Below are 25,886 nucleotides of genomic sequence, written 5' to 3'. Positions count from 1 at the left end.
TACAACCAGTCAAACATCTCGCAGAGCGCGAGTTTTTCGTGTTTGACTGGCTGCAAATCAGTAACCATATATTACTTAGCTTTGAGCCTATTACATTTTTTTCGTTCAGCAGATCATAAGCTACAACATATGAGAAAACCAGCTGATCTTTGTAAGATTCAATTTTATATGATTAGTACGGGATTTTTGAACTTTATAAAATCCTAGATGAAATTGAATCCCAGTAAAATCAGCTGATTTTCTCACACGTTGTAACTTATGACTTGCTGAACAAAAAATGTAATAAGCTCAAAGCTAAATAATAGTTACTGATTTACAGCCAAACACGAAAAATTAGGACTTTGGGAGTTGTTTGACTGCTTGTAACTCAGTAATTATCCATTATTTAGCTTTGAGACTATTACATCTTTTGATCAGAATGTCTTAAACTACAGCAAATCAAAAATTCAGCCAATTCCCCTGAAAGTCAAAATTCTATGTATTTTGTGCGGGGTCCTTTAACAATAAGATCCATTGTAATGCATCTGTATAAAAAGAAGAATGATTGTCAGAAACTCGAAGACTTTGGTTTCACGAAAAAATTCACACATTCAGGTGTATTATATATATTTATTGATTAGCGCGTTTGTTGAAGAACTCGTGGCGAATTCGATCGCGAAACTTGTTGCTTCGAGACCGTCGCGTCGCGGCTCACGGAGAAAAGGTTTTGCACCTCGCCTCGAGCGATGGTCCTTGCAGTTGCAGCAGTGTCAGTATGGGTATAGTTCGCCGAGTGCATTGTTGCGGGCGGTGCAACGACGGCGGCGCGCAACGACGCTGTAAAGACATACTTGTCGCCGTAAATACGGCGGCTACAGCGCGACAGCTTACAGCGGCGGGTATTGTTTGACGTGTCAGACTGTTGACTTAGTTTCTTACCTGCGGGTTTCGCGACAACATTTTGATTCTCAAGGCATGCGCCATTTTGACAAAGGAAGCCATAATATTGCGTCTCTTGAGAGACATTGCTCCGACTCGAAAAAAAAGAAAAATTCAATATTTCGAGACATTCAGTTGTTGCTCTCCTCTTACTCTTAAAGTTATTAAATATTAAAGCTTTATTATGGCGAATGATAGGGCAAGATCTCTTATCGATATAAAAATAATAGAAAATAAAAGTTAGTATAAATAATTGAAGATCATTGCTTTTAACCCTGGAAATAGTCGTCTCTTTTTAATATGGTGGGCAAAAAATCAAGCGTACGATCACAAAAAAAAATTACAACGCTTTTGTAATATTATGAAAACGTATGGTGAAAAAATACGTAGCTCGCGTGATTTGGCAATTAAATCGTCGATTGTCGCTCGCGAATGGAATCGTCGCTGTCAGCGGTCTTTTAGCGAGCGTGATATTATTAATCGAGTTTATCTGCGAGCGAGAATTTTCCCCTCCCTCCTCCCTCTCTCTCCATTGTCTTTTGATTGCGCCATCGGTAAAATATCTAATTGTTTCGGCCGCATCGCGCGCGCGAACCGCGCCATTAACAAGTCGTTAATACTGAATTGCAACAACCGCAAAACGCTTTGTGCTCTAAAGCGTGGCGCGCTCGCGCACAGCCGGATAAAGAGCATCCTAGAAATATATATTCCGAGTTTGCAGGGTACATTAACGGCAGAAAATACCCCGGGCTATTACGTTCGCGCGGTCGCGTCGGTGAATTCGGGACATACGTTTTTGAACTTTAATCGGGATCGATGAACTCTCTCTCTCTCTCTCTCTCTCTCTCTCTCTCTCTCTCTCTCTCTCTCTCTCTCTCTCTCTCTCTCTCTCTCTCTCTCTCTCTCTCTCTCTCTCTCTCTCTCTTAGTCATGCCGAGCGACGACCGACGACCCGATCGCGCGTGCATAACTATCGAAAATATAAATTTCGCGTGCGTAATGCAGCGCACGCGCGCGAGATATATCGCATCGACATAATTACGATTGCACGCAGTTATGCCGCGGGGCAATCAATTACAAAACGTTGTTTTTCGGCTATTGTTTCGTGTAACTGCTACCAATTATTCGACTACTGTGATGCGTGCGAGATAAACTACGCGTTATATTTAACTGCATTTTGCGAGACAGATACGTTATAGCTATATATATCCAGAAATCGACAGTCGATTATTCGTCGCGAAATTCTATTCATGTTTGCATAATTGCTTTCATTCAACTACCATTGCACCACCGGTGACACATGTGGTTACATTCTGCAAAGCGAATCCTAGACTCGCAGGAGAGAGAGAGAGAGAGAGTAGGCTGCCTGGGTGTTTCTTCTCCCGTGACCACGTCCAATTTAATTACGCGCAAAGTTCCCGCCGGGTTCGTAAAAACGTGTCTGAAATTGAATTAACTTCTGTTTGTCGAGAGAGCACCGTGTAATCTCTCCTTGGATTACTTTATGACTAAAAGCCGCGCATTCGTGACGCACGAAGATGCCGCGCCTCGCGCGCGACGAGAGAGAGAGAGAGAGAGAGAGAGAGAGAGAGAGAGAGAGAGAGAGAGAGAGAGAGAGAGAGAGAGAAAGAGATAGAGGTCGACGACCGTGGCTGATACAGGGAAGAACGTTCGCTTTTTGTCAGCCGGAAATGCACGCGCGTTCCGTCGCACGTCTCGCGATTTTCCGGAAATACATGACGCGTCGGATTTTCGGCGGATCGACTTAATCCGTTCCGTGTCGGGCTAATCCTTCTCCGCCACCGAGCGTCTTCGGAGATTCCGTCGGTCTTATCTTGGCGAGTATTATATGCGGGCGGTCTTTTTATCCATGATATATATCTATCCTGCGCGCACCGATCGGAAAAGATCATTATTAAATACGTTTTCCCTCCGTCGCGTGCTCGCACGTCGCGTCGTACGCGAAATCCGATTAAACGTTAAAATTGACAGCGCTGTCGAAAACGCCGTCGCGAACGAGGACGACGACTCTCGTCTCGATATTGATATCGTTTTCGATATTGATCGAACGACTCCACGTCCGCGCCATCCGCATTTCGCGATATGTGTCGCGGCGTTTTATTAAAAATTGACGATTTCCATCGCGTTGTGTTTTCATTATATATAGATACGCGCGTGAGTGCGTGATCTCTTCTTCGGGAAGTGCGCGATGTTGCGACGCAAGTGATACAATTCGATGAATCGGTCCGCCGCTTTACTATAGATAAGATTATATGCATAAATACTGAATGATGCGTTAACGAAAGCCGTGGGTATATATAGAATGCTCTGTAATGTATATCTAAACGAACAATATATTTTCCCTACTCGATAATTCTTCTATATATAAAAAAATATTTAAAAAAAATATTTCACTATGCCATATTATAGCACGTATTTTAAATTCGATTACTCCTTCATGTATTTTTTATATTTTGATAAAAAAATCCAATCATGAAATCGTGCTACGATGCACGCGACAGCAAATGGAGAGAAATATTATTTGTATGATTGAACAATAGAGTTTTTCCAAAATTGCTCTCTCATGAGTTTGACAATTATGCTCTTTCCTCCCCCTATATATCTCCTATATAGATATACTATAGTGTATTTTCAGCGGTCGCCAAACAACGAAAGTAAATCTAAAAGCGAATGACACACAAGAGACTTCGATCGGTTTAGACAGTTTAGACTACGTCGAGCGCAAGGTAGAACAAGAGCGAGGCAAGTTCGTCATTAGCGGAGCGCGTCTTCGAGGTTGACTTACTTGATATACTTCCGATACTCAATAACGCTGTCGGACGGACGCGAAACTTCCTCTCTTGGTGGAAGGAGGGATTTAAACGAAAATTTTTTCACGCGGCCGAAAGTGAGAATTTATCAGAGTCCCGCGTTGTGTATTTTCGCCCCGGTATATCGACGAGCTGTTGCATTAACGACCACGTCGATGTGACCTCGCAAATGTGTTTGCTATCAGCTGGTGTGGGTCAACTACGAACACGGCAATTTTATCGCGCACTGATATAGAAATCAAATCGACCGTTCGTTACTTCAAAACGCGCTCGAGCTGTTCGTCCCAAGGAAGTCGTATCGTTTATGGACGGATATGGAATGAATTATTTCGTACCGTCTAGGCGAATTGTCATCTTTCCGGTAGTGCTTTTCGCTCGTCGACGAAAGAGAGAAAGAGTTGCGCGAAATTGTCATTTTTCCTCGCTCGTTTATATAGGATGAGTACTATTTCAGAATATATTTATATAGGATAAGAGCGGAATTCCAGGAAAGAAATATTGCGGGCGAAGGAGAAAGAGAGAGACAGAGAGAGAGAAAATTTATAGAGAATTTAATTTTCATAGATAAAGGTTAAAAACTATTCCGCCGATTTCTATGATTATATTTTAACACGCGCAAGCTGTATATCGAGTTCACCGCAGGTTCACAAAAAGATATGAGATTTACGGCTCAATAAATATTGCTTCTCCGGACAATAATGTATTCCAACTCGCTTTACTCTTTCGAGGGAAACATTCCATTCTTTTTTCCGCGCAGCGATTTAAATCCACGGGAGATAAATATTAATATTTTAAAAAATCAATCTGCCTTCTACACACACACACACACACACACACACACACACACACACACACACACACACACACACACACACACCAACACGTACGGACACAAAGGCATATATGGGATACATCGCTATGCTGTTCACCTCATACACCACCGATAGATATCAAACGATCGTTTGTACTGTAAAGCCGCTTCCTGCATTTGAACGCATTCCAAGAACGAAGATGCATCGTTTCTAAAAGAGCTATATAAATTATTTCGTGCTCATGCGAATCAGGTCATGCGCGCGATGTTTTTCTGCTTGTCGACGAAATATTGTATGATATTGCCGTGTTCTTTCGCAATATGTTATATATAGATAGATAGATGAGCGGAAGATTTATATTTTCATATGTTGGCGCAAACATCATTAGGGGGGAATTTGTACGAATCTAAATAAAACAGCGTTATATTATTATAACAGGGCAAAATGGTGATAATAATAATAAAATAATAATGATGAAGCATGCGATAATAATGTTAATATTGATTGCGCGATGATGAAAGCAAAGTACAGGTAATATATAACTGAAACAAAATAATAATTCCAGTTTCTCTAGTATATATACATATATATGTATACGTATATATGAACGACGAGTTTCCATTAGCGACATGTAGTTGAGTAACGTAGAGACCCCCGTGGATTTTACGCCGCGTCGCGAAATATCCACTTGATTGCGCTTTTATATGCGCAACTGCATAAATGAGTTACGCGAGTAACCGGCTTGCCGAGCCGGTTTAAGTGGCAGACGAGATGATGGATGAGCGTTTTATCGGAAGCGATTCCGAATTCGTTATTTCATTGGTTTCTTCTTTATCGGTACTCTAAGAAGAACGACGCTTGATGGATCTATTGCGATACAACTCGTCTTATCGTGGAGGTTCGCGTCGATTGGATGAAAAATAAACTATTCTTCATTTCTTTTTCTTTTTATCCTAATTGACGCGAATTCCAACAAGATGAAAAAAAGTTGAGTAAGACAAATTAATTTTCATTATTGCATACTCGTAATGTTGCGTACGCAAGTTGCCCTTTGGATATTTATATAAACATATAATGCGCCGAATGCACGATTCGCCGTCTGCGCAAATCTGCATATAAAGACATTCCGCATAATCGCTCGTATTTCTCCTGTTTTGCGGTACAGACGCCCGGAAACCGCATCTCTTCTCGCAGCGGACTCCTTCGACTCGAGTAACACTGTCGGGTGTAATGTTTCATACTTGACATTACAGCCAGTAATGTAATCTGCCGCGACAGATAGAAGGAGAGAGAGACAAAAGATACGTAAAGGAAAAAAAAAAAAAAAAGAAAAAGCAAAGCAGGAAGAAAGAGAGGTGAAGGGTCACCCGAGAAAGAGGCGCAATGGTCGAGAGATCGAGATGAATGGCAAAAAACAAAAGAGAGAAAAAAAATTCCGTCATATATGGGAAATAAGAGAGAAAGAGAGGAGGCGCAGCGAACTACAGAGGGGTTAGGGGGACAGAAATGAAGCGAGGGGCGCGTTTGTGCCTCCTCTGAAACGCTTGGGGCGCGTGTAAACGAAGAACCATTAATCAAAATTCGCTCCCGTGTCGTTCGGTATCGTTGAAATCGGAACAAACGGACCGCTTGCCCCTTCTCCCTCTCCTCTCCATCACGAGTGTGCGAGTTCTCATATTAAATGCGGATATATCACGTCACGGGCAGAGTCGAATGTGCGCGCTACATACTGTTCGGCGCTCGCTGAGGGAGGAATCTGTGGATATTGCCAACACACGCGCGCGCACAATCGTTTACGCTCGTTCATGCAAATCCGCGCGAGAGCAGCGCGAACGATGACGTTGGGTGGCGGGACGGTAAAATTGGATCGAATAGATTTCTGGGCCCTGGTACCTACTGCTGTGTGCGTTGCCCCGTGCGCGCAAAACGCGATCGTATGATTTTCGGTCCGCGATAACGTTGTTACGCGCGAGATTTGTATAAAACTCAGATTCAGACGGACGCGGACGCGTTCAGCCGCTATATAAATATATACGGTTAGTCGTTAGTACAAATTCTCTCTCTGCGTCCTATTCGAGCGTGTTAAATATGATTATCCGATTGTTGACAGGTATTGACGTCACGGGAATCCGATATCTGTATAATATTCATACTTGGAGATAACGTTAAATTGAAGTTCTGTTGCATCATTTAATGATATAGATATAATATTAAATATCTTTTCGTGTATTTTTTTTATATATTCTTTATGTATTAAACAGATAAATTTCAGAATTCGCGTATCGGATGAACACATTTAATATGTTGAATAAATGGATAATGGAGGAGAGATCACGTGTGCTCTGAAAGACAGAATGATACATACAATGCACCATTTCATGAAAAACACTATTTCCAAGCATATATGCTGTTGGGCGACGCGGGAAGCCGTTGAATTAAATCGGCACATTGTTAATCAAAATAGCTTTTGAGGATTTTAAATCGTATAAAGTTTAAGGTATAATCCGATAATCGTCTAAAATTTCAATATAAATTGTAATCATGCGAAAAAGTATTCTCTCTCTCTTTCTCAAAATACGAAGTGAAATTAATTACATTCGATATTCACCATATGAATAATAATATTTGACCCAAAAGGCCCAAAGTGCTACTTATCGAAAGTGTAGAGAATGCCGTTTTTAATTGGATTTCACTCGCTGTTAATTCTATTTAAGGTTTGAATCATCGTTCGTTTGTCGGCGAGGTAATAAGTACTCTTGCTAATACACTCTCGCGCCACTTTGGCCGTTCACTCTGGCCTTCCCGTGATACAAACGACTTCCTTATTCCTGAATAACGTCGTGCGATGCTAAATTAACCTCGGAATAAGTAAAAAATTTCGCGCAACACGCGACGCGATATTTCACGTACGGCCATTTTCCATAGTTCTCTCTTTTCTCTTAACAGTTTCCTTTGCTTTTCTGAGTTATGTCGTGCTCTGAACATTGCGGTATTAATTATCATCGCTTGTATAGTACAGTAGTATGTATTTGCTACATACATGTGCCGGCATATATTGCATCATTCGTCAAAAAGTACAGACGATATATTAATTGAGAATTATTTTGCAGACCGATTAAGTTTAAAATCGCATGCATTTATCGTTTCCGCTAATCGATTCCGCATCTTTGCGGAGAGAAAACAGCTTGTCTGAAAATTAATCTGTTTAAGAATATCTGTATAAGAAAATTGTATTAGTATATCGATGGAATACGAATCCATAATTGCATCTGGTTGATTAGCAGAGTCGTTATTCGTCACGCGATCGCGAGTCAGCAAATTAATCGCGCGCACGTCAAGGCGCGTAGTTTCTGCCGTAAAGAAGAAGATAGAAAAAAAAAGAACACGGTAGCGCGAGAGAGAAGGGAAGAAAGAGAGAGAAAGAGCCGCAAGGTCGGTTTTCAGTAATTGCCCCGGCAAGATAGTTTCCTCATTCTTCTTTCCTCGTTCTTGGCTGTCTTGGAAAATCGAGTTACGTCGCAGCGATCGATCGAAGTCGACGATTGTGTATGTGTGTGTGTATATGTATATGTATACGTGTAGTACTTGCCTTACCTGGCCGCTTAACGCGCTCAATGAAATTCCGATGACGTAATTACCGTGCTAATTAGATAATTGTGTATTCGACTTCGCGATCGCGCGAGCTCGACGGTGAATTCGTAACGAAATAACGGAGCGATAAAAGCTCAGGCGCGCGTTTTCATCCTTCTTTTTTCGCCCCGCGATCCAACCCTTTTGACCTATTTTTCATTAATGTACTACTTCAACGAAAAATGCTCTCATTAACTTAGAGACAAATAAAGATGCGACTGATAATTACGGACGAGGGTAAATCGTCTTCCTCCTCGAAAGTTTTATCACACTCCGAGACGAGAATTTGAGAAAAGTTTACATGTACGAAATAAAACAAAACTTTTCTTTTATCATCTTTGTTTCTCTTTACTATTTTTCTTTTACCTTTTTTATTCTTTCTTCTACAAATCACAATAGAGAATTTTTATTTTATTATTATTTGTATATAGGTAAACTCACATAAATAGCGCTCATTTTACGATTAAGATCGTATGCTTGTGATGTGATATTAATTTAATTCGTACTTATCAAAATATATAACTGAACATGCGGAATCTATAGATGATAGATAGGTATACTGCAATAATCGCGTGTGCGAGGCATCACATATATAGTCAGCTCTACTGTTTCACAGAGTGGAGAAACGACATACCTCGTCGTCAGATGAAAATCGAATTACGTAGGAGTCCGCGTGAGCGATATTGAAATCGTACGTTTTATAAGCGCGAGCGCGGTGTGCAAAAAGATATAAAGGTATGGGCGAGAAAGAGGGGCTGGATGGTGTGAATTCCAAAGTGTGCTGGAATCGATGTCGTTGTAAATCGCGATCCTCATTGGCTGTCACCTGTCAATCGGTCTGTCGTTAATCGAGTCGACGATACTGCTATGTAAATCGGCGTAAATGCGAAAACGTAATTAATCCTTTTCCTTTACGAAACACATTGGTGCTTCTAGCTACCGACAGAGATTTTGGATAGTGATTAACTGCTACTTGAATAATTTATACAATTGCGATAATAATTAAAATGAGAGATATATTTACAGTTTATCATCGTGACGTTTTATCGAATTTTCGTTTTATCAAAAATAAATTCTGGTTGCGAGAATGCGCGCTCAGATGTGCATGCAATTCAAAGAATCCGTAAGTTAATATCTTGCACAACTGCATATTATGGAATATTATCAATCTCTCTTTCTCTTTTTCACTTTCTCTATGTGTATGGTTTGATAATATAGGAAATATATATGGAAAGACATTTAACTTTTTGCCATCGTATAAAATAAAATTAGCTTCTGAAAGTTTATTTCAGAAAATAATAATAATAATAGTAATATATTAAAAAGAAAAAATTGTTATATATATACAATATTTTCAAGTAAAATTGCCAATAAAAAATTATTGAACAATTAAATTAACAAAGAAAAATTTAAACGATATTAATAAATATAGAGCGATTGTATTGTACGCGAATTTTATTTTCAAAAATCGGAATAAAATTGAAATTAAAGGATTTCCAGGAAATAGAGATAGCATCGAGAGAGAAAGAACACGCGATACTAAAGGGCTTCAACGGTTTCAACAGAATTCAGGAACTCGGATCGATCTAGCCACTGTATATCGAATACGAATAATACGAGAAAGTATCATCTCCTTCACAGTACTTCGATAAAGTTGATCGTTTCCCACAATCGTTATCATCATGTTTCGAGAGAGAAAGAGAGAGAGAAGTTTTCCATTGCGAGAAGAGTTTTCGGGCCCGCGATTTCATTTCGATCCTGCGTTATACTTTCGATACATTCCGATACGCGTCTGCAGGAGTGTTATTACAAAAATCTCGTCCCGTTCTTCGCCAATCAATTTCGCATTGTCGCGAATCAAAGAGAGCCGTAGAGAAAAAGAAAAGAAATACGAATCCCAGCGATCTGTCGCGAAAATGGAAACCCGCAAAAACCGCGTGTGCTCCAGGTGCGTTTCCGTGGGCGGTAAAGATCTCATTTTCTTTTTCTTGCACGTGCAGTTGCGCGTCTTATGTTGTTTTTATATTTATCTAGCACCTCTAAACGCGAAGATGCTGCGCATCACCTGCATGGCTATTGTGAAAAACGCAGTATTGAGAATTAATTAATGCATATCTACTTTTATATCTCACAAATTATCCAATGATATCTGAATATTATATAAAAGAGATTGCGATCTTTTTTAATTTTAATTTAATGTATAAAAATCATATAACAAAAGCTCATATATTGCAAATATTCCAAATTATTTTAAGCTTAAATTAGATTTTATATTTTTTAAGTTTTTGTTACACACTCTACATAGTTTAATTATTAGTAATCTCGTAATACCTCACTTGCATTTACATTAACGTTTTTATCATAATAATTTATTTTTATCCTAAAGCAGCTCTATGAAAATGTAAGTAATTTTAATGATATGTAAATTTTTATGGAATTAATGTATGATAAGATTAATCTACATATAAATATTGCTGCCTTATCATAGTTATATACATATAATACATATTTTACATTTATTGTGGGGTACATATTTCTATCGTGAGATTACATGATTATACATATATGCCAGAAATGAGCGCGAGTTGAAAATATGAAAATATGGCGAAAGGAGCCTCGCAATGCTCGCCGGGTAACAACAACAACAATGTTAATGCCTTTTTAACGTGCACTGCACAAGAAGCGCCGCTCGGTTCATATAATAGCACCGTTAATCTATTCTCCCCATTTTCCACCCTCGGTAGTATCTCGAACCCTTCCCCCCGTGTCTCTCCGCTCGCCGTTTCGTTTCGGTTCTATCCCTCCTACACGATGCAGCTTGCAGAGAGAAAAAGCGCAAAGTTTTTCGACATGCGGGGGACGTGCGAACACGAGCACGAATAGCCGGACCCCCCCCCATCCCCCGTCCCTCCTACGTGACGTCGAAATGAAACGGACACGGTTTCGCGAGAGCAGAGGAGAATGCGTTGTCGCTTTTGTGCCTGGCTCCTCTCCGCCCAGTCATTCATATCTATTGAGGTATAAATAGAAATACGGCACGCACGCGTACCCTCTATTTCGCGAGCGCGCCCGTTATCATCGTCGCCGAGTATCGGACATTAACGTCGAATGCACCGAGTGCGTTCGACGAGGGATGATGCAGAAACGCGGCGTTGTTGCTTGTATCGGTAATGTGCAGGGTGCAGTCTGCGGTCGCATCATTTATACACGGTGGTTGGTAGTCGCGTACGTGTGACGAGAAGGCGTACAACGCGTACAAACGCGCGGAATGTTTATCATCATTGGACATGTCATTGAATGGAGATGTCAGAAAAGATTGTACATGTAATCTTTCATAACGCGACATTTGTCATTTTTTTCGTGAAATGGGATCGCAATCTGCGATTATACCGAGACATTAAGACATTGTGCTCCCTTTAAGTAAATGCGTAAGGGGAGACCGCGAAAGAGAAATAACGCATTCGCGATTTATTATTCTAGACACGCTTTTCTTTCATATCGCGTTTCTTTCATAAGCAACGTTCATCTCGTACGAGATATCGCGATGCGCCTTGTCTCTCACGCAGGAGACGAGATATTGTCGGGGGCCGGTTTTCCAACGTTTTCTGCGTTATTTGATTAGTCTCGTGACGGTCTAGCTACTCTCGTTTGCGAAACGAAATGAGAAAGTTAGGAGATGAAGCGTGGTCCTTCACTTTAGTAAAGCTTCCCAAGTCCCGGAGGATGTTAGTTCGGCAGATACAAACTCACAAAACGAACCTTAGACAGGTATATCAGATGGAAACGTATAAATTTCCAAGTAAAAAAATCGTTTATAATTTAATTCGTTAAATTTCATTAAAGTTCTTTAAATTTTTACGACTGGATAATTATCTCTAATGTCGATTAAAGATTAATTAACAATATCATGTGTCGAGATTGAAATAATTAAGATTGAAATAATTAAGATTGAATAATCAAAATTGAAGATTGAAATGTAATAATAGGTGGATGATCTCTCAGAGTTTAGCGCGATAAGAAGATGACCTAATAGATTCGGTGATAGATTCACATCGTGTCCACGTGTATGCGTGAATGCGCGCTCTTATGCGGCGTGACATAATGTCCGCGGCGTTACAATGTTTCAGTATGGAAAGTGTAAGGCGATAATAACGCACTTTAGCGCACGATCAATTGGATTAGCCGACACATACGGCTGACTATTATTACGCGCCGGCTCGAAACGCTGTCACGCTTCGTTTTATAGAATGGCATTCGCTATGGTGCGCGTGCACGCACGCCATACCCTTCTCTCTCTTTCTCTCTCGATTTTATTCTCCGCCCTTGGGCGCGTATCCAAAGTGACATAATGCGCATCAGAAGGGAAGACAATGCAAGGATGATCCATTCATTATTCATCCGGCGGTAAATTTTAAAGATAATGCGCTTGTGAAGCAAAATCCTATTCGTGATATTGTATGTTAGAGGGATATTATGTATTACTTAATTTTTTTTTATTTCGTAATACTTTTATATCGGATTTTTTTCCTACCTCTTTACGTTCTATTTTTTTTACGTTTTATCCTTTATTTTATTGAAAAGATTTAATGTGAAAAATACAAGAATTAAAATCTATTTTGTATACATTTCATATATTTGTCTCAATTTTTAGATGTAAATTAATAATCAAAAAACAATCTGTGCATTTTATGTCTATATATTTTTTATCAAATTTACTCATTTATGTTTAAAAAATGTTTTCTCTGTTAACTATTGTGTATTATTTTACATCATCCCGCGATACGTTTGAAAATTTGGAGATAAAGGAGAAGAAAAATATATTTTCGTTATGAAAGACGCACATCCGCGGAAAATTTAATTGTAAATCCGAAACGAAGAGGTACAAGTATATGTATTTGCGTACAGTTGCGCCGTATATTATTCATCGATTGGCTCTCAACGCGCAACGATACAATTGCGAAAGTCGCATGCGTCCCCAGACAATCACAGATTCTTCCGCGCGGTAACGAAAAATGCAATTCAATTACGAGCCAGTAGGGAACGAGAGAAAGAGAGCAAGAGAGGGGAACGGAAAGAGCGAAAGAGAGAGGTCGCAATGTGGATCGCTGATGCAGCAATTAGCGCGAGTAAACGCTCGGCGGAGCAACTCGCATTTCCTATCCATCGCGGCAACAATCCCGCCGAGAAAACGACCGATAATTAGACGATTTATCACTCGGGGCCCGAGCTAACGCCGACCGGTCGGCCGTCCCATCTACACGGTCGACGATGAAAAAGGATCACGACGGCGAACATCCGATGGAACATACGTTGAGCTTGGACGTCAATAAAGAAACATTTGTCAAAGCAAACTGGGTACGAATAGCAAAGTACGTGGAAATAAATTATCCTTAGATAAATGGTGACATGAAAAATGATACGAGAGGATATAAGCTTGTTTTTTTTTTTTTTTTTTTTTTCAATAAGACATCTTTCTTCATTAAGTGTAAACATGCAGAACACTTTTATAAACGTAAAAAAAAGAAAGCGAATGAGAAGGATGAATTAATGATGGAAATAATAATGGAGAAATGCTGAGACGTGCAAAATATTTAACTCCTTACAATCTTAAAGAACATTCTGTTAGCTCTGCAAATTAATCCAATTTTCTGGTTCTTCCGGATTATTGGAAAATACGAATATAAAAGAGGAGAGAACGAGAACTATTTACAGAGGTTGTTTTGATGGTAATGGTTAACCGATAAAGAGTAATTATTATTTTATGTCTCGCGAAGAATCGTCGAGCTAGTTTGTCGATCATATCGCGATTGCACCTTCGGCAAAGAGAAAAGATTCCTGTCCTGCGAAAATCGAATCCATATATATTCTCGACGTAATTTGCGTACCGTCGATTAGATCGCGACCGGGAGCTTTACTTTCGGAGATTTTCATTTCGATACAACGAGACGTAACGTCCACAGTGCGAATTTTCACGGAGATATATCCGGTTTTATTCGATTCTCGTTCGTATATCGTCGAACGTTCACGGATCGTAATATCTGGTGCGCGGCTCATGTATGTATTGTGTCGATTATATCATCGACCAACGTCTGTCGAACACGCCCGAGCAAATTTTTATAGTTGACATCTTGAGTGGATACACACGTTTCATCCCGCCCGACTTTGAACGATCGCCACGATCGGCACACCATATAAAATTTAATCAAAATGTAATTTTCGAACCGTCGTCAGTTTTGAGATCCAAAGGAAAATTTTGACATTGATATTCTGAGCGCGTGAGAGTGTACACTGTTTATTTAATCTTAATGTTTGTGTGTGTGAACGTCAATCAAAGAAAACTCGTATTATTTTGAATCGTCGAGTCGCACATACATATATTAATTTGTTCAACCTTGAAAATTTGATGATCTCGGATAATGAAGAAATACAATAATACAAAAAAAAACCTAAAAGCAAAAAACTTCTTGAAAAGACTACTTTTTCAAAGTTGATTTGAGAAGAATAAAAAGAATCATACTTTATATATTTGTTTAAATCATTTATATTTTTTGACTATTTAGACGAAACTTTGTCAAGTTTTTCAATTTTTATCGCGTAAGATACGCATTTTGCCCCGTTCACCTCTGATCGGTGACTTTAGTATCTTATCGTTTTTTAGATACCGCAGTTCTATGAACGTGATGATAATAGCCTAGACTTTTTATTCGGAATAACAAAGAATCGATAGCGCAAACAACGAAAGTATTTTTACGGAGCGTCGCTCGCGATGAAATCGGGACATGAGAGGACTGGAAGAGGGAAATCGGCACCTTTGTATGTAGAGCACGATAGAGCGCGATCGAGTGGGTAAATATCGATTCGTGGTAAAATACAATCAGTCTCGACCATGTTGCATACGTGACTTCTCTACGACCGCACGAATCTCTTGTTACGAGATCGGGAGTTACGCCATTTTAGATCCCCCGAACGATTTCTCTCGATTTGGATTCACCAAATGTTTATTAAAATGTTTATAGAAATATACATTGAAAAGGAAATAGTAAGTTTAACACATTTTGAAAAAAGGCAAATTGAATTATTTTATTATTTCTTTGTCGCATTTTTTTATGGCATAATGAGATGATTAAATATTAGATACAGTGTGTGAGATAAATAAGCTTTATTTTATACGTAGCATATATTGCGTACGAATGCGAGTACGAATTAAAAAGGTCACTTGTGTAATATACATTTATATCTCTTATCCTAAAAAAAAAAAATGAAAATCCAAAAACTAGCACATGCTTCTCATTCATGGAAAATTATCCAATTAATTCAAACATGAAAAAGTGCGGATTATTATAATCTTTATGCAAACTAATTTCATTGTGGTCTATGTAATTTGTTTAACAATGCCAGAATGATTTTTGCGTTAAACAAAAATTGATTACAATGTATTTGCTCTGTAGATGGACCTAGATATCTATATTTATAATTACACTGTGCTTCGAAATAGTTGCAACTTTTAATTAAAGCATTCTTCCGTACGGCGTTACAATGCAATAAATCAATCGATAGGGAGACGGAAGGCGCACGGAGAGAAATATCGAGGCATTCGAAACATTTCAATTCCATGGAAAGGCGAAGCGTGTCCGCGATCGAATTATCTTTTTAATCAAGAAGATCCCGCTCTCCCGCTTAGCTTTGCAAATTCGGCGATCGCGAAGGGTAGGGAATATATATATATATATCCCTATATATACGTCGCGGTCGGGACGACTTCGCTCTCTCGAGTTAAAATTCAATCTGACGACGTCGGTAACACGTCCCGTGACCCGCTCGAGCTGACGGTATACGGAAGTCGGAAAAGGATCGCGCGCGAATTTTCAGAATTTCATCAAAAATTCAACGGGTTCCTCCTGCTTAAACTGATTCCATCCCCCTCCTCCATGTGGCCGCGATTGTGGCTGGCCGTCGCGACATAACATTTGCTTGTCTAATCTGACGACGATTAGACATATCGCCGAGTAAAAAAATGCTAATTATTCGATAACCATTCTGACAAGATTCTGCATTATGAATTTATTAAATTTTTCTCTTTCATCGCAGTTTGCCCTATTTTCATTACACCGTTCTCTCCGGAATTGTTATCTATGGTCCGTATTATAAAAAAAATTATCTCTCTCTTTGTTAACAGAATTAAATTTGAAATGTGGAACAAAACAATTCATTTAATCTGTAATTCTTTAATCTTTTATATCCATTTAATGCGTTTAAATTCAGGATAAGTGCAGCTAATGTTGAAATTAATTTCTGTTGTTTATTTGCGCGTTTCGCTATTTTGTATTATTAATATCTTTTTATTTTTTATATATGATTAATTGTTACAAGTGTAATTTATTAATTTTTTTCTATTACTATTACTTATTTATATAAATTTATTGCGCATATCTATCTATATACTCATCTATTTCTTATTATCTATTTAACGTATATCTTTTTCTTGAAAATTATTTTGTGAGAAAAATAAAATTCTCTTCTCTTCGAAGTCTTTCGAAAAACTGAGAGACCACATAAGGTGCTTTTGTAATCCAGACTTTAGGCACGATACAACGCATCGACGCTTAAATTCTCCGCGAAGGACTCTCTCTTGTCCTCTAGTTACCGCTCACGGCGATGAGGAGCCTGTAGCGTCCGTACATTTTTCACTGTCTTACGGTCCTCCCGCTATAAATCTTCTCCCATTCGAAAGAAAGAGAGAGGGAGAGCGGAATTTATTTGCGGATCTATTCATCGTTGCGCATTGTCCGGTCTCCGGACGAACTCGCGCTTCGTTCATTCAGTTCGCAGCTCGTTTCGCTATCTCGATCTCTCTCTCGCGATCTGCGAGCCGCAGCACGAGCGAGAAATTCCGCTCACGTCTCAAAGACGATCTCGCGGATGTAGGCGAAACGAAAAATCGGTCCCACGAAGAACTTACGGGCGTGTCGTGATTCATGCACGAGCCAGAAAGGGAGAGGGGTAAAGAGGGAGGCAAATGTAAACGGATCTTATCTCGGTCGATGAAGCACGCCGCTCGATATTCCGATATATATATACATATATATATATACATATATATGTATATAACACGCATACATCCACACACTATCTCGGGGATATCGAGCCCGGCATAATGGAATTCCTCGTTATATAAATTTCGGTGCACATTTTTCCCACCACCCATCGATCTCTTCTTTCGCGCGCGCGGCGAACTTCTCTCCATTTTCCCGTCTGCTCTTTCTTTCTCTCTCTCTTAAAGTGCGTGTGTTTCCTTTCCCCTTGGCGCTCGACGTTTTACTCCACCCTCTCTCACCGTTCTCTATCGTACCATCCCCGCCTGCTCGCCGCGACGCGGAATCGCGAAACGATTCCTCAAACGTTCCCCGAGAAAACGAAATTCCATCGATAAAACCGCCGGCGCGGCGAATGATTTTAGCCCGCGGAACAAAATGCACCGCGGTAATAAAAAGTGATTCCTCCCTCCCCCCTTTCTTCTTCCGCCTTTTTCCTCCCACCCTCTCCTTCCTCCTGTTGATTAACTGTCGTTCCATTCTCGCACTTCGATCGTGAGAATCGCGAAGTGGTAATTCTCTTCCGAGACTCGACGTTCTTTTCTCTCATCTTTTTCTCCCCTGACCGTATTACCCTTATTTCGCTCTCCTCTTCCCTTCCTGCGATTACGCTTTCTTATTTTTTTTCCTCCCTCGTCCGTTCTAATAATTCGAGTAATTCCGTGAGTTATATCGAATTTATTCCGATCCAGCTGCTCGATAATTCTCGATCGCCCATTTCTCGTTTTTTTTATTTTCTATTTTTTTTTTTGTTTTTTGTTTGCCTCGTGCTCGCGCACGATAACCGTCCAAACAGTCTCGTTCGGCGGCTATTATCACACGAGGCTGGAATTCGGTAACCGCGCGCATGATTTATCGGGCCGGAAATGGAGTTCACGGGGTTACGCGGTTGTACACTCGATACGATCGTAAACAATCGTTTCGGCGTCGAAAAATTTGGGCACGCAAAACGATCAGCAGGCACATTTATCGGCGAGATCCGGTGGCCGCGTTTCGCCCGCACACCCGGTACCACACGGTTTCTCTCCCGGCTCCCTCTCTTATGTATTATGCATTGGCGTCTCTAATACCGGTGCAACGTGCGCTATTGATTTAACGCTACTTACGTATGCGCGTTAATTTCGTTATACCGCGCGTGCCAAATATTTTGCGCGAGACTACACACCCTGGAATATATTAAGGCCAGCTGAATTATGCTGTCCCTGCACGAAAGGCCAATCCGATCGATCCGTTCGTGTGAAAGGGGTGCCTTGCGTATCTACAATCTTTTATTATTTTTATACATTTTTTTAATGCTAATTAATTATCGAGATTAATCCCGTTTTTATTTTTAAGGCAAACTATGTATGCCAAAATGATTGCAATGAAAAAAGCGAACGTAAGAATCTCATTTGTCCTCTTTTAATTTAGAATAATAATCTAGGGGAGATGGTAATTAAACATGGAGGAAAATTTGATGAATTATCAGAGATAGAATTTCACTCTGTACGAGTTGAGAATTGTTTTTATTTGGATACGGAGAGGATAACCTTGACCGGAGATACGAGTTTGCAATATTTTGAATTATGATGTAACATCATTTCCAAGTTGAAGATGTGTATGAAACTCTCCAAGTTTCTCATACAACACAGTAACTACTATTCACTCTAGTATTCCATTACTCCGAATATGTATATTGCGTGGCCGCAGCGGGGCGAAAAGTGGCACCGAAAGGCAGCCTCGCGACAGCCTCGTCATATCGCCTCTTCGCGCATTGTATAAAGCCACATCCACACTTAGGCACGTGCGGATCTGGACCGCACAAGCCGAACGATTCAAACCAGTACATATTCGCGGGGGACACTTTAACCATACGATTTAAATGAGCTACGGAATGGAAATGCCAGATACAGCTGGTCGTTCTGCCAATGATATATACCTTCTCCACTCTTTTCTCAAATTACGATCTTCGAAGATGTAAAATTTTATAAATTACGTTTAAATCATCGATCACTTTCCTTAAATAAGATTACACCTGTACCTGCTATTTCAGCAGGATACCAAATTATGTTATCTCTTTCAGAAGCTTGGCTGAATGTAGGTATACGTGGCTTGCTTAAAGCAAATCGAAAGGGAGAGGGAAAGTTCCGTTCTCGCCGTATGCATTCTCTCTTTCTTTTTTCTTTTTAAAATTTCCGCACCACCGAGCGGACCGTCTCGAAATTCATCCGACGGGAAAAGGAGGCGCGCGCGCACCAATCCTTTCGGTAAATAATTTTCACCGGGCGGAAAGGGCCGCTTAAAGCCGACGGGAGCAGAGATTTTCTCCGATTAATTTCCGCCTCCGTCCTCGCCGCTCTCGTCGTTACCGCCCGTTTCTTAGTTTCGAGTCCACCGGGGCGTATCGCATCTCTCCTCCTTTTCTTTCTCTCTCCTCCCCCGCCTGTCGTCGTCATTTTCCTCCTTACCTTCTTGCACCTTACCCTCCCCCGTCTTGCTTCTGTATTATGCATTCAGGTTATTCGTTATTTATAAGTATCTTTAAACTTTTTTAGTCCTTATTGCTCACGGGAGTTAGCCACCGCCGCGAAGTAATACAGGTATGATTTATCCTCGCCTCGTCTGACCTGGTTCGTGCTGTTTCCACTTAGGGAAACGCGCGGCGTTTTCACTTGTCAAGAAACGTCCGCGCAAAAATCGTCCTCCTACGATTTTTTTACGAAACTCGATGAGTATTCCTTTGTTTATGCTAATTATGTCAAATTTGTTATAAAACTCGAGGGGCAGTCTTGCGGAGATAGATTGTGAAAACTGTCAGAGATAAAACAAACCTTCTCTACTAGAAAAGTTTTAAACGTTATAAGACTGAAAAAAATGAAAGTTGAAAAAAAAGAAAGAAGAAAATCTTTGATTTCGTATTAAAGCACCTCTTTTTCCTCGCAAGAGTTTGAAATTTTCACCAAAACTGATGCGCCACGTCCGACATCTCGAGTCCGACTTTTTATCGCGCCGGACATAACGCCGGAGGTCGGTGCTGAAAAAAGGGGCGTTCTCCGATTAATTTCCGTTTCTCTCGGTCTTCCGGTCGCTTCGTGTAAAATGCGTCCGGCCGTTTTCGGACTCGACGAGGCGTGTCATATGCATATCGACGCATCATTGCCCATTGCTCGCTGGTGCCACGTGTAAAATTTGCGATATAGAATTGTTTTAGGATTTTACCACAATTAACAGTCATCAGAAGTGAAATACAATCTTGTCTTTGCTCTATCTTCTTCTCGCAAAACTTATGGGATTCTTGAAGACGACTTTATTCGTATTTATGTTAGTAAACATCTGATAATTTAGTCACTCATATTAAAACTATCGCTAGTGAATAGCGTTGAATTATTGTGAAAAACTCGTTCCCCCATAGAAAATATATAGTGATGGCGCAGTTTCCAAATGCTCGGGAGAGATTTAACAGATTAAACTGTGATATGAATGAAAGGGAATCGATGAACATGATGTTAAGATAAAATCTGATTCAACCTCTCTCTCTCGCGGTCCAATCCCATTCATGATTCGCACGTTCGCTGCATTTATCCTACTCACACGCGCACGCTGCTATCCTATAATTGGTTACTTACGTAGATTTCATCTCCCTGACCACAGGAGAGATCGGGGTCCACCGAGAAAAAACAGAGCGCTTCGCGCGCCGATTAATTTCCACCTACCTCTTTCTCCCGTTCATTCTCTCTATCCGCGTGTTTATTCGCGCACGAACGCGCGTGCATGTTTTCGAGTCCGCCGAGGCATATTATACCCGCGACGCGTCGTTGTGCCTCGTCCCATCCCCCGGATCGTTCATCCCCGCCTCCTCCTCGTTCCATTTCCCGTCCTCCGGCCATCCGTCGTCCCTCGTTCGACGATCCCGAATTCGTTATAACCAGCCGAGAGCCACGCAACCGTAACTTCGCAGGATACGATGTACGCTACAGAGAGCTCGGCTAAATCAAATTTACAAGCTGCTGAGTGTTTCTCTCCCTCCCTCCCCCTCTTTCTCTCCCCTTCGTGCCATTTTCGTCTCACCCCGCTCGTCTCTCTCTCTCTCTGCTTCCTCCGAGTATCCTCGGCCCACGACGACGTGTTCCGGCTTATGCCACGGCTGAACCACTATTTTCGTCAGAAGTCATTTAAAAGTTTTTCGTGCCGCCATCCACCGTCTGCGCGCCCCCGAAGTAGACTCTGAATTATTTATTCGGTGCCGGCTGTGCCCGAGCGAGCACACGCGTTGCGATCGTCGGGGTTACGGTCATTATTTCCCGGCCGATCGCATTATATGCAACCGCGTTGCAGCCACCTTATTCTTCGCTAAGGCGAGATGTAGGAGTCGAGGAATCGAAAACTTTTATGGATATCCGATGGACGCGTTATATAGCTCTATACATACCTTCTTCACGTCTTAATCGGCTAAGTGTACTAAGTAGATATTGCTGTTGCATAGACTAGGGAAAATATATCATGCTTTAAAATGTTCGTTCTCAACGATTGATAGCATTGTGTATTAATTGAATGATGATACGAATGAATGAAAAAATCAAAACGAATTATTTGAACGAGGATTATAGAAACTGTGAAAATATGTGAAATTATCAGTCAGATCAATCAGAAGGGTGCGTTTTATTAATAAATTATAATTGGTTTATGATAAGTATAAATAAATAAAGATATAAGGATAAAGAGAATGAAATTAATAAAAGATTTCATTTATATATTTATAGAAATATAAATAACTCTGTGAGTTTAATTTTGCATTTGCAGAAGAAATTGTCCAACTATATAATGTTACTAATAATATTAATACATCATTTAATTTTTAATTGATAGTATTACTGAATAATAACATTATCGATGATATATAAAATTATTGGTGGAAAGACGCGGATTATGGCAACGATAATATCGAATACTTCATGGATTGTTGCGCAAAATATGCATAAATTTTAATTTATCGACAATAATACAAGTAATTATGTAAAAAATTAATTTTAAAGAATTATAATATAGAGAATAATGAATTGTGTTATAAATACCAGGGGCACTCGCAGATATATAAGTAACATTATTATATGTACGTAATTTTATATGTTTAATAAATTTTTGTTCGCCACTAACACAGAATTAAATACGTGTCACGTGAAATATTTTACAGAGAGATTATTGGGAAAAAAAGATTACTTATTATAGACATGTAAAAAATTTAATGTAATATGCGTTACATGTGAATTAAATTGAGGGAAAATATATATTGTACACAGCTATTTTCTGCACAAAAGTTTATATCGACATATTATTAAGAATGTTGAGCGATATTTGTAGTCGAATATAACCACATTATTTGCAATCTCTGATTGAATCTGTAATTAATTATCGATCTGTTCTCATTCATACTTTACGAATTTCTGTGTTTCGCAAATCGTTATTTGAAAAATCTATTATTAGTTAAAATTAAACTTTTGCGCGCGCTATTATTATTTCTTAATTCATTATTAAATAATACAACTATTATATACAATATATATATATATATATATATATATATATATATATATCGTTCAGTGTAATCAATACGATTGATTCTCTTGTTTGTTAATTTTCTGATAAGCAAAGTAATCAATGTTTTTTATAAATCGATGTGTTTCCTCAATTAGATATTATTTGAATGTAAAGAATATAGATGAATATAATTATAGATTCACATAACTATCGATTAATCATCGAATAATAATAGACTATAAGAAATTTACTGCCACTTGTCGATGCTTGCAGATAAATAAAGTTTTATAAACATAAAAAAATTTGATGATAATTTATTTTGTAATGTTATAATAATATTAATTAATATAAAAATTAAATGCGTAGATATTTAATTTTAATTAAAATAAGTGATTAATTTTAATAAAAACTCTTAATGTGAAAGAAAGACTGATAGTATAATGATTCGCGTGAATTCATACGATATATCGATTCGTGAATTTAAACAAGCCATCAGCGTGTAATAATCTAACGAATTAATTATTTGTGTATTTCCTCATAAAGGCTCTTATACGTATATAATAATTCTGTATTACTAACGTATTTGGAAAAAATTAGTATCTTTTGGTATATATGGATGACAAAATTAACAGTGTTTTAAGCGAAAACACAATGTTATTGACAATGAATATTAATATTACATTAAATCCTGAGTGATACGTATTTCATGAGAGCATATTTTGCTCTTTCTGGTTGTGCAAACGAGTAAACCTGAGAGTACGCGCGATTAGCATATATAGCCGCGCGCATTGGATACACCGTGAAGCGTATGCACACGCATGCATATGCATCGCATAGACCGGAATTAGCCTGAAATGTTTAATTGAACGAGCATCATCGACGCACAAGTCTGCTCGGCGTCGCGATTGATGTATTACACAAACATAGCGCTTACCAAATCGGCGCCCACCTTAATAATATTAGCTGTACAAGCAACGACGGGGAGACAGCGCATTGCCCAATTACTCTTTCGGTAGTATGGTCGAGTCTCTATTCGATAATTGCGATATACGCAACGAAAATATTTAACATTACGTATATACGTATACATATATTTAATTTGTGCCTCGTAAATTGTCAATTCATCGAATTGTTTTGCCAATTTTAGTTACATAAAATGTACGAGGAGAAATTGAAAATGGTCATCAGGAACAAATTATACGAAAATGAATTTTATTTATTACAATATATTCTTTTTTGCAATAACGTACACTTTATACGAATTTCCCATACACACGCACGGCGACGAAAGGACAAATGAGAGAAAGAGAGAGAGAGAGAAGGAGAGGGGAGGAAGCAAAAATACCTACCTGGCCCATGATAAATGTTCCGACACCCATCACGGCGCAACGACATCACAGCGCGTCCCTCAAAACAGAGCTACAATGCGGCCTCTCGTAGCCATTATGCTAAAATGCAATCTCCTGATAACCGCAGCCGCGCCATCGCGGGGCTTAATCTCACCTATCTGTACAGCCGTCGGGGAACGGAAACAAAATGGGAATGAGAGACCGGTCTGCCTGGCCGGGTGATTCGGGATAAAGAGAGCGGCATTGGGGATGCAGAAGGGAGGACGACCAGATAGAGACGGATAGAGAGCGAGAGAGCGGAGAACGCGGACAATGGTGGCGGAGACTGGAGAGATACGAAAAGAAATAAATTCCGCAATCGATAAGCGTCCGGTTAAACGTCAAAGCGCGCCGGTGTGGGTAGACGAGGCACTTTCGATCCTTGACAAAAAACACAATCGCCGATATCCAGGGGATATAAAGCTCGCTCGCTTTGCCTCCCTTTTTCCAGCTCGCCCGCATCTTTTTTCTTTCCGGCGGAAAGTCGAGTCGATGTCGGAATACACGTTGTAATGCCCGCGATCTCTTTCGACTCGTTTCTCATTCTCATTTTCTCTCTCTCTCTCTCTCTCTCTCTCTCTCTCTCTCTCTCTCTCTCTCTTCCTCTCTGCGTAGTGGATGGGCTCCGCAATTTTACTACATTGCCGATGGAGATATCCCAGCAAAAATTATTTCCGACTGCTTGAAGAATTGCAACGAAACGTTCCAAATTCCCGTTAAAATGTTGAAATTTTCCGCTAATAACACAAGATTCGTATACGAATTTATTTAATTTTTTTCTTTATCATTTTGTAAATATAATCAAAATAGAGAACGTATATATAGATATGGCCTAATATGTCACGTTTTTTATTTAATTTTTTCACATTTAACGTTTCAAATTTAAATTCATCCAGATTCACAAATTTATTTAGGGAGTTCGAAATAAATGCGTCATATGGTTTATTTAAAAGTGGTGCAAGTCAAATGTCGAAACGAAATAGTTTCATCCTATTTGTACAGCGAACATAAATACATTCATTGAGAACACACACGTAAATGTTGGATATGTCAAATGTCGATATCGTCAAACGTTTCATTGATGTGTCTCGTATACGAGTATTAGTTATTGACGTACAAATGGATTAGAAAAACCTCAAATCACAATTCAGCGGAAGTTACTTGCTTTAATGAAAAAAAATTCAAAGTTTAAAATATAATTACGACTCCTTATGTAAGTCATTTAGATTCTTCATTTTTATTTTCATCGAAAAAGATTATCGAATAGTTGAATAGTTCATTGACGTCGCATATCTGGCGCAATTTGCTCAACGATCGATAATCATTACCACGACTTAATCAGTGAAGAGAAGAAGTGTTCCCCGAGTAGTGGCAGCAAATTCGTTCGGCATTTAGCTCTCTTTCGGGGAGCATTCGGAAAGTTTAGATACCTCTTCGGGATCCTCTTCCAGGCGAGCGAATAAGCAGGTATTAAAGGCTTAGACCGCAGATCGAATTGGAAGTATCTACGTAACGTTCCTGCACCTTTCCTTGCCATCCTCTATCCTCTTCTTCCTTCAATTTCTTTCTTTCCTTCTCTCTCTCTCTCTCTCTCTGTCTCTACCTCTTCTCTTGTTTGCTTCATTTCTTCGCCATTGCTTTGCAACGAGCGACCAGGTACGATCGCGCTGGTTTAGGTTCGGCATCGAGAGTCGTCGAGAT

General features: G+C 39.6%; 1 protein-coding gene across 1 annotated transcript in view; it reads left to right on the top strand.

Annotated features, from left to right (window-relative positions):
• LOC145942603 (uncharacterized) overlaps positions 1–25,886 on the top strand; it is a 207,515-nt gene that overhangs the window by 107,173 nt on the left and 74,456 nt on the right. The gene's annotated exons all lie outside the window — the stretch shown is intronic.

The sequence above is a fragment of the Prenolepis imparis genome, unplaced genomic scaffold, assembly GCF_030444845.1.
Source record: "Prenolepis imparis isolate NDT839.2.m4 unplaced genomic scaffold, iyPreImpa1.0 SCAF_1, whole genome shotgun sequence".
In the NCBI taxonomy this organism is placed as follows: domain Eukaryota; kingdom Metazoa; phylum Arthropoda; class Insecta; order Hymenoptera; family Formicidae; genus Prenolepis; species Prenolepis imparis.
Note: the sequence above shows the minus strand (reverse complement) of the source record. Positions and strands in the feature narration are given on the sequence as shown.